Here is an 18,381-nt window from a genome sequence, read left to right as displayed (position 1 = left end):
AACCACCTTGAGACTCCAGGGACGGTTTTAGTTGATGTCCCCTGGGAGTTCAAACTCCCTTTTTTGGGTTGGTTGGTTGTTTTTTCACCTTTGCTTCAAGACCCCAGAGCTCAAACTGCACAGTCTCAGGGCAAGTCATGCTCAGAGTGGGTGCTCCCTGAGCCTGTGCTCCTCATGCCCACCTCCTGTTTAGCGGCCCCGTGGAAGAGAAGGGACAGTTTTCCACCAGGAAAGCCAAAATCCTGGCTCAGAAGATTACTGACAATGCAACCATGACTCCCTGAGTTCTTTTGTTTTTGTTTATCTTTTTTTATTCTCTTTATAATATACGTTGTTCCGTAATTTAAAAAATAATACATAATCGTTGAAGATATTTTAGCAGGGGAAGAAAATATAAAAGATATTTTAGTATTGGGAGAAAATATAAAAGAATACATTAATTAGGATTCCCAGTTCCATCATGCAGAAATAATCACAATTATCATCTCTCCTTCTCATCATACATATTTGTGATTCCACCTCATGTACAATTTAGTTTTGTCTGCCTTTTTAAAAAAATATGATACAGACTATTAATTACATTGAGTCTCAGTATTTTCATTTTTCAATTGTATGTACTAATACCTCCCAAGGATATTGTTTGAGGATTAAATGAAATAGGTGGATAAAAATAGCCTGGAATATCATAGGTAATAAGGCAAATGTTAATTGACTCTGAGTTGAATCAGTATTTGGCCTTGGAAAGGCATCTTCCTCCCCTCCCTTAAGTGCCCTATTTGTAGTGACCCAGGTGAGCAGAAATAAAAAAATATACACTGGGAAACATCTTGGAGTAAGGATCCAGAATCTGGTCCCTTCTCAGACAAATCTGAGGGGAAAATAAGAACAGTAGCTGCCCTGGTGACCAGATTTCCTTACAATATACAGTGCTGTTTCAGCAGTTCAACTGAAAAAGCCTATTCTTTAAATAAAGTGGCCTCACAATAAAACTGCCAAGGGAAGTACTAATGGGAAATAAGGAATGGCCACTGTTTAGCATGAAGTGTTAGTCTACTTTTTACCTAGGATATCCTACAAGTCTGAAACTTTGGATGAGAGCATGTCTCGATGTGCAAGTCATCACTGTCTCCAGGGAACTGTTCCCAGCCTCTGTGCAATGACAGTGGAGATCATGGCACCTGCTCCCAGATTTGATCTTGATATTGCAATGCCTCAAAGTGATTTTCTCAGCTCCAGCCAAATTATGCTGCAAACAAACAGAGGGAAAATATAAAGCCACAAATCAAACAGAAACAAAACAACAACAAAAACCAAAGCCTTTCCTCCGAGGTTGGAGTTACCTGTAGTATATTGCCTGCAGTATAAAGAGGGCCTAGCATTTGGCATTGAGCCTCAGTGGAAGTCAATAGGGGACTTGTCTTGTGCCTATGAGAGGAGCCCAGTGCTGAGAAAAATCCATTCACTAAGAAGGATAAATAAAAGGGCAGAGAGTCGGTTGGTGCTGAAATGGTATTGAGGTCAGAGCAGAAGTTGGAGAGATGGCTCATCCAAACATAACTGTCATGTCTTCCCCAAACTCTTTTACTCTTTCATGTCCTTGCTATTGCTACTCATATACTCATTAGTAACCATTAACTCCTACAAGTAGCTTTCACTTTTAGAGGGATATAAGAAAATAATTTGATTAACCCCATTCATTTGCTCATTTACTTATTTGTTATTCACTCATTTAAACATTTTTACTGAGAGCCCCAGACTGCAACAGCCTCTTACACTGGTAAATATATGAGGAGGCAGAGACAGGGTACTTGAGTATCAACAAGAATAGCTGGTCAATAGTAATTTGGGACTTAAGGAAGTATTTCCCTTCTCAGTACTGAAGAAGTTAAGTGTTCTTTACCTATCCTAATCATTCATAGGGTCCTCAAGATATATCTCCCCTGAAGGGGTACCCCACAACCCAAAACTTCCCTGGGTCATCAGCCCTTTCAAGATCTGCCCATTCCATGGCCCCTCTCCCTGAAGGCCTGGCCAAGTGAAGAGGTGGTGTCTAAAGTGTTTGGAAGGCCCTGCAGGGGCATTCTGGAGGGGACTTTTGCATTGATCAGAATCGACTGGATGTCTTCAAGGCTTATACTCTTTTAATTTTATGAATTTAGGATGAACCTAGAGTGGTTTCTTAGGGAAGCAGATAAAATTACATACGGACTACAGGACAAAGGAAAATAAAGATTCATTTTCTCTCTCCCTCTCTCCATTTTTCTTTAACTCTCACTCTTTATCTCCCCACTCTCCTCCTCTCTCCCACTGCTCCGTGGCCTCCAAATGACCTGCAGGTGGTAAGTGGATTGGATCTGTACATCTTGGTGGACTCAGGTGAGAGGTACCCAGGAGCAGGCATCTGTGCCAGGCCAGGTTGAACAGTAACTGGACGCCAGGGCTGTTTACGGTGATGATGACTCAAAGGAGAAAGCTCCCTCCTAACTCTGGAGCTGAAGCCAGAAAGGAAGCCAGGAGGCGAAGGCAGCCTCACAGCACTGTTCTCTGCAGGATGATTAGGGATTGCAGCTGCCGCCCAGGCTCTGACTCATTCATCTCTAACAGGCAGGTCAGGCTGAGGTCTCTTTGAACATAAAGGAAGGAAAACCAAATGAAAACAAAACACTGCCAGTAAACATTTTTGGCTCTGGAGATGCTTGACTGCTCTTTAGTAACAGCAGATGAATTTTTAAAAAATTACTGATGCGCCGCCCCACCACAGACAGTTTAAATCAGAATCTTTGGATGTTGGGTCTGGGCATTGGTGATTCCTAAAAGCTCACCAAGTGATTCTGATGACCAGAAAGGACTGAGAAAAGCTGAACTACTGCCAAGTGATGTCAAGCCTAGAATAAACAGTGGGTGATAGTCTGGAAATTACTCGAATCTTCACTGTTAATTGGCAAAACACAACATCCCTCGCCTGTATGATGCTTTGCCATCTACAAAACACCTCAAATACGTCATTTCTTTTGATCCTCACCACACCCAAAGAGGAAAGGAGAGTGATAATGAGACCTATATTATGCACAATGAAATTGTTGCTCAGAGACAGCAAGAGACTTCCTAAGAACCCCGAGAGACTGAGGAGACCAGCATGCAAACCTAAATATTCTGGCTTCCAAACCATTGCTATCTCCTCATTTACCACCTAGAAGTTCATAGAACTCCAAAGTGCCGTGACCCTCTGTGGTAAAGACTTCTGTTCTAGGCTGCTACTTACCCCATCCCTGCTCCTGAAAAGAACTGGAATATTCTTAGGGGAAGGGAATACAGATCTGAACAATTTGATAAGCCCTAGCCTGATTATTTCCTGGGGTAATCAAGCATCTTGAAACAATGGCATTTGTTTGTTTTCTCCTGAAGTTTATGGAGCAGTGATTCTCAACCTTGGCTGCATATTAGATTCATCTTGGGAGCTTTTAAAACTCTCAGTGTCCAAGTTGTACCCAAGACCAATTAAATGAGAATCTCTGGAATGGGCCCAGGCTTTGGTATTTTTTAAAGCTAATGGGTGATCTGAAAGTGCAGCCAAGGGTATGCAGCATTGTGAGATTTGAAGTTTTAGTATTTGTGGAGTATTTGCTGAAGAATGTTGTTCAGATCTATTCTAGTATTGTGTGTCTGCACACACATGCTTCCACAGGTGGCTTCTTCATTTCCATACCATTTAAATAATTCATAAACTGTTATGGTGTTCTCCTACACCCATGTTGGGTTAGTACTTCATCTATTGTATCTCCCACAGTGCAGCTTGTATCTGTTAGGATGCTTTCATTTGTAAGTAAAAGATAACCTTGCTCTAAACGTCTTAAACGATCAGGAGCATTTATTATTCTATATAATAAAAAGTCCCATGATAGGGCAGCTTCAGGGTTGGTAGATTCAGTAGCCCAACAGTATCATCAAGGGTTCAGGTTCTTTCCATTTTCCATTTTGTCATCTGCACACATTTTGCCTGTTGGCTTTGGTCTTGGCCTTGAACTCCTCATAATCAAAATATAGTTGTCTCTGTTCTAAGCATTACAAAAATATCTGATTAAACAACAATATTGTCTTATCTTTGTTCACTGTTAAAAAGCAAAGAATTTTTTCCCAGAGGCCTCCCAGGATACTTTCTTAAATACCTCCTTGGCCAGAATTGGATCACATACTCAAGCCCAAAACAAACATTTGCAAGGGGAGTGGGATTTGTCTGATTGGCTTAGACTCATCAAAGTTAATGCCCAAGGTGGTATAGAATCATTTTCTCTGAAGAGTAGCTCCATGAACAAAACTAGGGCTCTTTTGGCAAGGAAATTGAGGAGAGTGACTGTTTGTTAAGAAGCCAGTCATGTCTGATGAAATGGAAGGAGCTGACATGGGTTAGAAGTCAAATTCAGTGCTTCCCTTCACTGTTTTTGTGACTTTGGAGTCACAGTTTCTCTCAGCTCTCAGCCTCAGTTTTTTCTCAACTGCCAAATGGATGCCATAATACCCATGCAAAATGATGTCTGTGAGCATAAATGTACCAATGGGCTCAGAAATCACTCGACAGCACCTGAAATATACTAGGTGCATTATATATATATATATTCTTTTCTTCTGTTTTCCATACTTCCTTCCTACGTTTTTCCCTTTCGTCCAAATGTAGTTATGACTATTGCCAACTCCATGTTAAATGGTAAGCCTATAGGCATTAGAAAAGCTGGGTTGTAAAAGGTATAGAAAAACAAGAGAGAATAGTGTAGAGGAAAAATTACAAAAGATAATAAATTACAGCCTGGAGCCCTCTGACAAAAATCTTCCTTTTCTTCTCAAAACCTTTTCTAATTTTCCTTGAGAGGGTCACGTATTAGTTTGTTTTAACTTTTTGAAGAGTATATGGGATTTCTTTGCCTTTCAGATTATTGGTGAGGGTTCATTATATTTTGCTTAGTTAAGGAAATGAATTTGTAAGATTTTAGAAACAAATCCTGAAAAAGAAATATTTTCTAAAATATGACTAATTAGCAAATGAAATAGAACTGCCTATATCCCACCCAATCTCAGTGAAGAAGATGGGGGCTTCTTTATACATAAATGGAGGTGGAAATACCTAAATGATTTACTATTTACTTTGCTTTCTGTTGCACACACTTCTCAGACCCTGAGCAATGGCAGGATTATTGTTCCTACAGGAGTAAATCCGTGCAGTAAATCCCAAGGCAGATGCCACCATGATTTGTCCTCCAGGCTGTTCTTACAGGTGGTGAATTCAATTGAACACATTCACTGAGATGCAGTCTACAGACATCTACTGTCCTATCTCTGGTCATCACATTTGACCTCTACCTTCAGGAATGTACTAAAAATAAATGCCTAACTTCCAAGCGATCCTTAAGAACACATGCTTGGTCAAGATTGGGAGGCAAAAATTTGTTTCCAAACATGTCATCTGCCCTCCTCAGATTCCTCTTCTATGAGCCATTCCTGTTTCTTCTTTTTCCTTGTTTTCCTGTTCAACACATGATCTAGGAAAAAGATCTAATGTAAAACATTTATAATTATTGGAGATGTAAGTTTGTATTTTGTTAGTTCTAATAGAAACTTTACTTTAAGTTTGATTATCATGGTGTACCCAGAGGAGTCCCATGCAATACCAGCTGATGGGAAGGTGGCTTTTGAAGGCAAGAGGCTGAAGGCTCACACACATAACCATCATTTAAAAGTTCAATCAGTTAGTGTTTGTTTTTATGATATTGTTGCCCACACAAGGAAGTTATTTTAGGATGAGGGCCTGGAATTGGAAAGAGCCATGAAAGGGGGCAGAATGTTGGCACGCTGGCATGATGGATAAGGCACAGTGTGAGGAATGCATTACTCCCAAACACCAAACCAAGGCCAAAAAGGAATTCTGGATTATGGATCATGAGTCAAATAGGATTACACAAAGCCAGGGGATGCACTTCTATGTAGAAGGAGATACCTAAAAATATAGACCACAGTCTAGGATCTATATATATACCTTTTGTGAGGGTCATATCTTATTCATCTTTAGCAGCTCTGCTCAGAAGACACAGTCTGACATCTGGGTTCTTGCCTCAATAGTTTTTATTTATCACCCAGTAGAAGCCTTCAGCTTTGTTCTTTTTAAAACACGTCAGTCCTCTGTCTAAATAATTGATAACAGTCTATGTATACCGAGCCTTAAATCTAGAAGTATTACTAAGGAGACTAGGAGGTAAGGAAAGTTGCTAATGATTACAGAGTTCATGTCATGTCCGTGCACATGACTAGAATCTACTTATGGGATTTAACTTAATACTCATTCCCATCTCTATTTTATAGATAAGGTAACTGTGTTTCAGAAAGGCAAAATCCCTGCCCTCCACTTTGTAGGTATCTCTGACAGCAAAGCCCATGCTTCTCATTAACCTGTGTTTTCAGACTTTCCTGATCGTTTAAGAATCACTTAGCACTCGCTAAAGACACAGATTCCTTAACAGCTCTTCAACCTACTGAACAAGAATCTCCAAGTGACAGGCCTGGAAATCTGCATTTTAAATAGTATCTGATAACTTTTATGACCAGGCAAATTTGGGAACTCTCCTCTGAGCCTTGCTGCTGCCTAAGGAGACTGTTTTCCAGCTGAGATGTATCCTGTAGTCCTGGCCAATTAGGTGTTTGTCTATTTTTCTAGATGTATTGAGAGAAATACTGCTACCTGTTACCAGATCTTGCCAAATGAACATAGTACAAGTATAGAGGTGACAGACATTGCCTAATCTCTGTTTTACAGCTCTGTCCCCATGGCCTCCTCCTCACAGATGTGGGAACTTTTAGTAGTTGGACTTGGTACACTTTGCGTTAACTTCCCTGGTTGGGCTCCTGGGTCCTTTGGTTACTTACCCTGTGATGTGAAGAACAGGAACTGGAAGCACTTCCCTGACCCCTTTCTTCAGCAAGGAGCTGTTTTCTCCCCTTCATTTTCTGGTGGCAGTTCAGAATTATCAGGACAATATTAATTCCTTCAATTTCTTGCTATCAGTTTCCTAAAAAAAAATATAGATGAAGAGTGGAAAGAACTTGTGAAAATGTGATAAACTAGACCCGTTCTTAAGGACTCTTCCCAAATTAACATTTTGTGAATTTATGAATGTTATGTAAATGGGGAGATGTGACCTTTGTCGTGAGAAGGTATCACTATCTTGAAAACTGAAAGACATGATAAGCTTGTTTTAGATGTCTTGGTGCAGATGAGAACACCTTTAAACTATAAATTCAGTTGACACTATTTATACAACTTTTCCTTTAATAACTCTGTGGGTTTCCAAACAGCTGATGATGTTCTGTATTCAGAGGAAAGAGGATATAAGAATGCCAGAGTGTTAACAACATTCCGAGTTTCCTCGTCCTTTATGGGCTATGCAGAAAATGGGCTTGCCTCACACATCAGTGGAACTGGATCCCTCTGGGGTGATCCTGAGGAAACTGGAAGGCTCTTTCCTTTCCTCCCTTCTCACAGCCTTCTACTTTTAACTTCCGTAGTGTCAAAAATTTCACTATTCAAAGTTGATGGCCTTGAAGGAACTTAGGAATCCCCTGCTAACTTGCAAATACAGCAACAGAAGAATCCTCTTCCACAATTTTTAGTTTTTAACAGAGATTTACATTATTCAGTCATAGTTGGACTACATAAGAATACTAGTGGAAATGGAATAGATGCTTCTAGAATTGAGAGAATGCGGTGTCAGTGCACCAGGGATGTAGAAAGAAACAGTGACGAGGCTGCAGGGTTGTGAGCATTGGCAATCAAACCCTGTCTGCAACTGTAATCTACCAAATATCTCAGTTCCTTTGAAAAGGATTTTTTTTTTTTTAATTAGAGCAGTAATATCTACTATATAATAAGACTTGAAATTTTGACTAAGGTAATAGAAGAAAACTCCATTCTCACGAATTCTTATCCTTGTTTGAAAAGTCTTTGTGTAGCAGACATTGCTTATTCTAATGCTACTCTGGTCACCCTGCTTTTCATTAGCAGATTAATATAAAAATGGTCTTTAAAAAATCTTGCAGAATTTTAATGACTATATCAATGCCAAAATTTATATTAATGCAGCTAGAATATATTACTCTAAAATGCAGAATGGACCCTAAAAGTTAATGGAAATAGCAAGAAACATTTTGGCAGGTTTAAAGACATTAGCATTAATTAATTTCTCTGTGCAACTTGCTTACTTATTTTTCCTGGGGAAAATGGGTAAGCGACTCCCTCTAGAGTGATTTCTTTGCCATTATATTATGCAGCATCTGCAAAAGGGATACTTTGGAAAGGCAATCATTTAAAAGAGAAAAACAGAAAACAAAAGAAAGAGGAAAAAATAAAAGTAACAATAAATATGAGACTTATCCCACAGTTTCTCCTTTTGACTATGTTTTTACAAACATATTTCATGACAACGAAGAGCACTTTTGTTTCTTTTCTTCTGTTCTGTTTTTGCTTTCCTCATTGATTAGGGTCACTTGGGTATCCTGAAATACAGTTCCTACTGGAAAGACAACATAAATGCTTGATTTTTCCCTTAAATTACTAATTTCCAGAGAAAAGAGTTGGTGCGATACCTCTAAAGGTGAGAACTTAATCTGGATTTAGTTTTGCCTTGAGTAGCACTTTTATTTCACCAGCCTAGCTCCCTGATGGAAACACCCGGTAGCTGTGCAAAAATTCGTCTGTGAAATTTAATTCAGAAAATCTGAATGTCATTTTATTTAGGTATCCTGTCTTTTTCTTGGCCTGAAACATGCACAGATATTTGTGCAGGTAGTGTAATCATGGGAGAGCATGGCTGTGGAAACAGACTGCCTGGGTTCCCATCTCAGATCTGTCCCTTGTTAGCTCTGTGACCGTGGGCATGAGGCTTCATCTGTGTATGGCTCATTTTCCTCATCTGCAAAGAGGGAATGATGACAGTATTGCCTTAGACCTGGGTGAGAAACAACCCTGCCCTTTAGCTCTGTTCTTTAGGGGCCCCCATATCATAAACACACACACACAAATCTTTAAACGATACCTGGGCACCTTTGTCACTCTGGATCCAGTGTCAGTGCTGGCACAGTGCTGCCTGAATCTCTGAACACCCTTCAGGCTCTAGGAAATTGCTTCTCCACCTCTTTTGCTGTATGTCCTCAGAACTTAAGTTTACTGAGTCCTAATTCTGTTAATGTTTGTGGGTAGTGCTATTGCTGACATCAGAGTACAGGGTGGATTTGAGAAGTGGAAGGGCTTACGTAAGAGAGCAGACAAATAAATCACCTTGTCAAACCTTCTCAGAGAGCTTGCATGCAATAGAATGTTGAATAACAAAATTTCATTTCCCAGTTGTGCTGAATCATCCTTGGGTCAATTTCATAATTCTAGAGGTACTTATGAGTTAGTACAGCATTCAACATTTGTTTATGGAGGCTAAGGAATCTTTTGCAATGTTAAACAACTGTTATGAAATTTGTAGAAGTGGACACAGTATGTTTGAAGCATGCTATTGGTTTTTTAAAATGATAACTAAATGGACATTGAATCACAGATTTGCAAAGTAGTTTATTTTTATAAATATATATAAAAAGATTCAACTAAAAATTATAAAGTAAATTTTAAGAATATTTTAAGCATTTGGGGAATATTTTATTTAAATGATTTTGATTTAAAATTTTTGCCCATCATTATAGTTTGTATGTTGTCTTTAAATTATGTTTATAATTTAAATTAACTTATAACAGGTAATTCTAAAAATTTTAGAAAACTAACTTTTTTAAAAACATGGAAATAATTTAATCTTTTAATTATCACATTTATTTTGTTTTACATTATTTGAGACAATTCAGAGATTATATGTGATATTTTCTGAATTTGTTCAAATGAGGAACTTTTTGATATAACACATGCTATGTTTGACCTTACAACCACTCACAGACCCATGATGGAAAAGCTGACTAAATGCTCTTGAAGTAATTAGGTTTAATTTAGGAGAGATATAATTTACACTAAAGAGTTGGGCCAAAAAACAGAAAATCAACAAAGATGAATTGTGGTGTTTGGAGGAAAGTGAAATAAATTTTGAATTTGTGCTCCCCACATTTTAAAAATATAAAATGTATTAGCAAAACTTATTAAACAATCCAAACAGATCTAGGTTTTGCTATTTCTCTTTTAAAGTGTTTAAAATCATTAAAAAATTTTAGAGAACAATTTTTTGTCTAAATCAAAAGAAATGATGTGTGAAATATCCAACAATGTAACATTCCAATAAAACGTAAATGCTTGCATGTCTATAAAGGAGAATATTCCTTCACACAAAATACTGGAAGTAAATTCTATAGACATTATTTTCTGGCAATAATAGATCAAGGTATAGTCTACATTGAAAAGAGATTTGAACAATTTTAATATGTTGAAAATTTTGCTTTACATTTGGTTTCCTAGAATTAGGAAATTTGCATCAAGAATAACTTAAAAATAATATATGCATCTAATTATTGTTTTAAGAGATGGTAAATATAATATAATATATAATATAATAATTTACATGATGAAATTAAAATATACTGCCACATTCTGAAACAATGATGATTTATCACACATGATTCCATTACAAAATTTGAATGGGATATGTACAACACATTTGAAACTGGTGTTGTTTTAGAATTTCATTAATGCTTACATTTTCTATTGCCTTAGCAAGCAAAATTTCTCCAGATTAAAATTAATACAAAGAAAAAAATATAGGGACTACAATGCCTCAAAGTGGCCTAATTTAGCATTACTCTCAATAAAACACAAATTATGTGAAAGTTGTGATTATAACAATATGAATAGGGAGTGTTGTGGAAATAATGGCATGGCAAATAAAATATTATATAATAAATGTACATGTCTTTACTCAACCACTCAACCAAGCATTCACTGGCCCAACCACAGGACATTCAGCCATGCAAAACATTAATTGAATTCTACCTTTGATAGTTATTAAATTTTAATGATAAGAAATTGTCATACTACACGTATTTTTTTCAGATAAATGATTTGGTCAAAGAGATACTGCTGTTAAATTAAGCATAAAAAAGGACTGTGATGTATCCACTGCATTTGTCAATTACCAGATCACTGGTAACCTGCTCAAGGACTGTTTCAGTGGATTGTGCCGGAAGACGCCAGCTTACAATGGGTTGAGGAGTGTATGGGATCTGAGGAAGCGAGACAGGATCCTGTTGTCAAACGTATGCCCAGGGGAGGAGAGATACAACTAACTGCTGATAGGAAAGGAACAAGAGGAGGAAATTTTGAAGATGAGAATGGGAGAAAGAGAGAAAGAGAGAATAAACTACTAATCTGAAAGATATGGGTAGCAGAGCATGGGAACCAGAGTCCAGGGAGAAAAATTAGTCTTATACAGGGGGAAGTACTTGCTCCGGCTGCAAGTAAGGTTATAGGTATGGTGACAGGAAGATGAAAAGGGTACCATCTTTAGATTCCTGTTTTTACCTTGAAATAGGTACTGAAATATATGCTTAGAGTGAGCAGGAGGTGATTCATTAAAAAATGAGTAGAGAAGCTACTAAAATTTAGTAGAGATGCTACTAAAATAGGGACTAGAAGGAAAAACTGTCTAGGAAAACAACTATTAGGGTTGATGAACAAGCAGTATTATGGAACCCAGGACGCTTAGGAAGGAGGTCCTGATAAAATATGCCGGCTGAAGTTCAGTGGCAAGGATCTTTACAAAGTGTGCCTCAGTGGTCTTAAAGCAAGCAGTATTTGTAGTTCACTGCCTGACAATTGCTTTCTTAAAGTAAAATGGAAAAAAAAAGTATATATATAAATATACATACAGACATACCTTGTTTTAATATGCATCACTTTATTGTACTTCACAGACTTTGCATTTTTTTTTTTTAACAAATTGAAGATTTGTGTCAACCTATAACCAGCAAGTCTTTGGCACCGTTTTTCCAACAGCATGCACTCACTTTGTGTCTCTCTGTCACATTTTATTTAAGGTATGTACTTTGTTTTCTTAAGACATAATGCACACTTAATAGACTACAATATGGTATAAACATAACTTTTATATGCAGCATGAAACTAAAAAATTCGTGTGACTTGCTTTACTGCAATATTCACTTTATTGCGGTGCTCTGGAACCGAACTTGCAATATTTCCAAGGTATGCCTGTACGTATACACACACAAAGAGTTTAATCTGGAGAAAGAGTCTGGGTAAAATCACTATAGAATTCAGATCTCTTACTGAAAATTACAGACTAGCACCCAAATCACATGGCACTGAACTCCTCTGTAAAAATTAGTTAAGATGCCTATTTCCCAAAAGACTCTAAAACATACATACATATGAATATGTAAGAAATTTTGACAAGCGCTTTCTTATTTTCAATATAGCTAATGAATAGACTAAGAAATGCATTTAAAAAAAATTGAGTTCTTAGAAGCCTGTCAAGAATTGAATGAAAAATGGCCAGAGGGTCATTTTTTTTTTTTTTTCCAACATTTGCTGCAAAATCTGGGAAATGAAGGCTGAGGAAGATAATGGGATGGGGAAGGGAAGATAGCTCTCATTCTATTATTTTACAATAATCTTATTTTCATATGTGGCTTGGCCTTCCACCACTAAAAGGATTAGATGAGTGACCAGCTGAAAAAGATACACATGTCTAAACCCATAGATTTAAGGAAAATCAGAGAAAGGTAGAAACATTTGCTCCAGCAATCTTGTATCAGAGCATTCAATACTAACAGGCAGGCTTGGGAGGAGGTAGGTATTAATTGTAATTTTTTAAGCATCTTCTGCTTTCTTCTGTATTTGTCAGAATGTTTTATCGACCACTGTCTTGGGGCCTAGGTTGTGTCAGATACCATCTCTGTGCTTTGGTTTCTTAATCTGCAAAACAGGTACCAATATATTCCTTACAGGGATGCCAAGAGGCTAAGTCTCATGTGGTGATAGCATAACTTGTGAGTAAATATTAGATCTTCTCTCTCTCTCTCTTTTTTTTTTTTTTATTTTATGCTTCATCTTCTCTTTCCAACTTGAAGGCAGGGCTCATGCAATTTGCTTCTGTGTATCCCTCATGTTGCATATAGGGGTACACAGCTTTGTATGTTCATTAAATATTTTGAAGAGTCACTGAAAAAGAAAGGATGCTGTTAACTCTTTTATAGATTTTTTTTAAAAATTAAGTCTTAGCATTATGTAACCATTTATTTCCTGAATCAAAAATTAGTCTGACACATGTGAAAATGAGACTTACTATTTAATAATATTTTAATCATGCTCATATATATGTGTACTCTCTCACAGAGGTTAAATGAGCTGCTTAGATTTGAAAATCTAGCTCTGGTGTTGTTGAAACTAGGACCCTGTGCTAGAGATTTCTTGAGAAGTACTTCAACTAAATCAAGATCAATGAGAGAATAAATGGCATGGAAACGCTATTAAATATAAAATCTTTTAAGAAGTTTGGAAAAAATACAAGGGATGACAATCTAGAGTAAATTACATTTGTACATAAGGCTCCATATACATATTCTGCCATTTTTTTCTCATCATTCCAACATCTACAAATAAGTAGTGTGCAAGTGAGGTGGCACTGAATCTGCACATTTAAAAAATTTGAAGTCTCTATTACTATTGCTCATTTCACAAGATAACTTTTGTATGATTATATATATCCTCAAGAAATATCCCATGAATCTCAATTAAGTTTGTGGGGAATATGTTTGCATTTGGTTAGTGCACCAAGGGATAATCTATAGGTGGGAGAGAGAAGTTCATGATGGAAAATGATGATTCTCAAAGAAGAATTTGCTTCAGTATTTCTCACCATTTTTGGGATCAGGTTCTCCTTCAAATAATCATTTGTAGGGGAAAAGTTTTTGAATCCAAGTATTAATTCAATCAGAATAATTAAAATAACCTATTCATTTAATTGTGGACTACACATGGAAGCTTATTTCAGAGCAAATATTTAGATTCAAACAACTGATGTTTAGAAATCTGTTTAGTAACTTTTAATTTGAGTGACTTCAACTATGTCATTATGATTTTTAAAATATCATTCAAAATAATCTTATTTAAAAATTTTATGTATTTACTATAGAAAAATAGAAAACTTAAGCATCCTTCCAGCTTGAGGTAATCACTATTACCATTTTGATTTCCAGTCCTTAATATGTAGTTAAATACATAGATTTCCTCTAAATACAAGCTTCCTGAGGCCATAAATGAGTAAATGAATGTGTAAATGCATATTTAACAAAATTAGATCACAACGTTAAATGCAATTTTTAAAAAGTTTTTCTCATAAAATCGATTTTCTATTAAGTATATGTTTATCACATGCTTTTAAATGACTACATGATATTTTACTATATGATTATCAGTCCCCGTGGTTAAACACTTATATGATTTCTAATTATTTTGCCATTTTAAAAAGTACTACAATTTTCATCCTTTAGCTCCATCTTTGGGCATCTCTGTACTTATTTTATTAGAATCATATTCTAGACATGAAACTACTGTATAAAAAGGATGCCTATTTTAAAGATTTTTGATTCATACTTTCAAAGTGTGCTAAAGAAAGTTTGTACTAATTTACATTCCTATAGGCAGGACATGATGGTGCCCATTTTTCAGACTCTTACCAATGATGAGTTATAATTTTTATGTAGCTGTGTGATATTTTTAAAACCTGTACTTCATGGTTTTAATATTAGTTGTTTCCATTATGTTTAAATATTTAATTCATATATTTGAAGGTCATTAATGTTTTGTTGAAAATTTCAAAGACTGTTAATTTACTAACATTCTTTCATTAGGGATTTGTCATACAGATTTCAGTATAACTCCCAATATTTTAATATTTTAATTTCATTTCACATAGTGTGTATTATAAATACACATGTATTTGTACATATAATTTGTTTACAAATTGCTCTTTTCCTTTGCCCCTGGGATCAAAATTTGGAAGAACTAGTGTTATAAATCATATAAAATATATAAACTACGTATTATAGGAATAAATGCTATTTTTTAATTATTTAAGTAAACACTTCTATTTTCTTCTAATAGATTTTTACAAATGAAGCTATACACATATAATTTGAGACTTTTTTGTTAAGTTTTAAGCCTCCACCTTTAAATCTTGAATTTGCTGGAATTTTCATTGCTATTGCAAATGAGGTCTTTCTTTCCCTTTCATTGTATACTCTGAGGGATCATTGCTGGTATATAGGGAAGTGATGGATTTTGATCTATACTGTTTTTCAGCCTGCAGCTTGGCTGATTTTCTCACAGCCGTCCTTGCCCATACTTCAAGAAGGCCCATGCCAATCCAGAGCCAAGAAGGGGCAGCGCAGCCCACTGTACTAGGTGTCAGCCGTGACACATTCCAGGGACAGCGCTCCTCCCCTGGTCCACTTTTGAGGCTAGTTGGCTGGAGCAGACCCAGCTCCCTCTCCCGCAGGCTTCTCCCTTAGGCAGCGACCGTGTGCTGGTCAGGCAGCCCCTTACCTGCTCAGGAAGCCCCTTACCCCTTACCTCTAAATTTCAGGCATCTGAATGACACTTCTTCCTGGTTTGAGATGTAAACAAAGATTTTGATATCTTTTTTACATTCCTTTTATCATATTAATGGGATTTGAGAACCAAGGAGAGTCAAATATGTGGGCTCAGTTTTTACCTTGAACCAGAAATCTTTTCAAGTATCAGTTCCGTTTGTAGATGAATCAGTGATTCTTATAATTTGTAGAGTCAAAAGAGTGGAAATTAAAACCTTAAATAGAAATGGTTGTTTCAAGAAGCTGCATGTCATGGCCTAAGAGGTCTTTTGTAGCCAAAGGACTAAAGAAAGCACCAGACACGTTCTGGGACATGAGCTTTTATTATGGGGCTTACCTACAGGATGGGAAGTCGAGTCACGTTGCCCTGAATTCAGGAGCTTCTCTGAATGGTGGCGGGTTCAGAGCTCAAGGTGAAGATACTCTGCCATTTAGGGGAGATGAAAAAGCTGGTTATAAGGGCTCCACATTCCAATGGGTATGAGAGCATAAGACGGGAGCAGGTGGGAGGCGGGATTGATTGTAATCAACAGGGTCAAGGGGAGGATTATAGATTATCTTGTAAATAACAGTATCTCAGGGAGTCTCAGGGAGGAAGTAGTTACAGATTACATTTAGCACAGAAGCCTGATTCTACAAGGAGAATAGGTCAGACATTAATTGTCCTAGGTCAAGCAAACTGCTGTGTGCAGTCTTCAAGACACTTGGGGGTCCGGGATTCCCACACTGCATTTGCCTTTGTTCATTCCATTTTCTATTGTAGCCCTAATCAAATCTCTGACATGATTAATGAGCCCTGTCTTTGACTAGTAGACAAGGAAGATGAATCTATGTGTGTCCTTTTCCAGTGGGGCTTCTGGATTGCGTGAGGCACACAGTCTGGGGAGGCTTTAGGATTTCCTAAATGTGAATAGAGGTCACTGAGTCACCCCTCCCAGGTGCATTTGTAATTCTGATCCTTATTTCTAAATCAGAATAAAACTCGTTGCTTACTTTCAGCCATTTCAGGCAGGAAGGAGTTGCTATGCCTTCCCTATACTGCTGCAGTTACAACTCGCATGGGCTTCATTAACTAGGTTAGCTGCTTCTAGGCAGTGGAATTTCCAGCACTTTAGCCACCTACTTCTGTGCGACCTCTGGAATGGTTTTTGAAAGTTTGAAAGTGCCAGTCTTTGTCAGTGATACATTCCTGAAGAGAATGGTCACAAAGAAGAACACAGCAGAGGTGACGCCCACAAGCTGAATCTTTTGTTGTGTAAAGCCTGTAATCTAATTGGGAGAGGCTTGGCCAGACAGCATGGAGACTGTCGGAATGGCTGGTTGTCTGAGTGACTGAGCCTGGGGGTGCTGGGCCTGGGGGTGGGAGGGGGTAAGTGACTTCCCTGACTCAGAGACTGGAGATCTGTGAGACCCAGGGGCTGAGCAGGCTGCAGCGTGCTTTTTATACCTTGGCTCCATTAGAGAGGAATATACATCCACTCATCGAGTTTCTCGCAGTACCTGGGTTTCAAGCCACGCACTCAGCACAGCTCCGAGTTTCTTCTCCTCTTTTGCCATATATAGAAATACTAGGCCTGCGGGATTGAGTTTTCTGGGCTCAAGTCTTCGCCTGCTGTTCTGTGTCAAGCTGCAGATCTGCTGGGATATTTTCTGCTGCCTGAGCAACTCGGCCTCCACCCTGAATATTTTATTCATTCCGTGCACACTCAGCAGAATAAAGGCTTTCACCAGTGATGAATTCATAGTACACACATTGGCAGCTTTCCTGAACTGTTTACTTCAATAACCTCATTAGCAATTAGCCCTTAGAGTCGCAATTTCAATGAAATCTCTACAAACAAACACACCTTTGAATCAGCTGACAACTGGAGATGGGCCTAAAGAGAAATGGTATAATTAGGCAGGACAATATTGAAAGGCAATTAATTGTGAGGAGAGCATAAAGAACGCTGTGTTCTTTCATCATAGCTTTAAACAGCTGTATAATTCAAAAGGACTAGAAGACAATGTATAATATAGTAAAGATCAGCCTATGGGATGGGCAAAATCAATCAATGTATATTTATCTTATTTATTGACACCCCCCTTCTGTCTCTCTCTGTCTCTCTATCTCCCTCTCTCTCTCTGTCTCCCCACATTTATTGCCTTAAATGTGCATGTTTGAATGTGAGCTCTACTTGGCAAGGTCATTTCCAAGGCTCTCCAGCACACTTGTGACACTAGAGAGCTGGCTTAACTGTAGGGAAGCGTCTGAAAATGAGATTCTCTACATAGGGGAAACGATAGGCATCTCTGAGAATTTTGAAAGGGCTGTATTTGTTTCAGAGACAGGCATTAAAAAAATCACAGGTAACTTTATAAATTGCAAAGATTTTTCACATCTCAGTATTTTTTTTCAAATTTTGTCTTTGAAAAGATTCTGATGATGGAAGAAACAATTGTTTCTACCCTGTTTAAAATATGATGAAACTAAGGCTCTGAGACATGATAGAGACACATTTCTATACATACTTTTGCATTCCAAATGAGCATCACTGTTTCAGTAAAGGTTTTTGTGACATCCTAGCCAAGGCAGAATTTATGGTTCTCTCTTCTCTGTAATAGTATCCTAAAGTAAATCTCTATACTAGCGTTTATTGCACTGTATACTCACTACTTTGCATGGTTCTTTCTGAGGGGAAGCCTATACCTATTGGTATCGCCAGTACCCAGAAGTGCCAGACATATAATTGGTGCTTAGTAAATATTTGT

At 37.5% G+C, this 18,381-nt stretch overlaps 1 long non-coding RNA gene across 1 annotated transcript; it reads right to left on the bottom strand.

Moving 5' to 3' along the window:
* Positions 1–937: 937 nt before the first annotated feature.
* LOC119516534 lies at positions 938–9,162 on the bottom strand. Its single transcript, XR_005213307.1, has 3 exons — positions 9,075–9,162; positions 6,910–7,052; positions 938–1,246 (listed from the first exon to the last, which is right to left on the bottom strand). It is a non-coding gene; the product is annotated as an uncharacterized LOC119516534 (long non-coding RNA).
* Positions 9,163–18,381: the final 9,219 nt, after the last annotated feature.

Source organism: Choloepus didactylus, chromosome 20 (genome assembly GCF_015220235.1).
Source record: "Choloepus didactylus isolate mChoDid1 chromosome 20, mChoDid1.pri, whole genome shotgun sequence".
Taxonomy (NCBI): Eukaryota; Metazoa; Chordata; class Mammalia; order Pilosa; family Megalonychidae; genus Choloepus; species Choloepus didactylus.
Note: the sequence above shows the minus strand (reverse complement) of the source record. Positions and strands in the feature narration are given on the sequence as shown.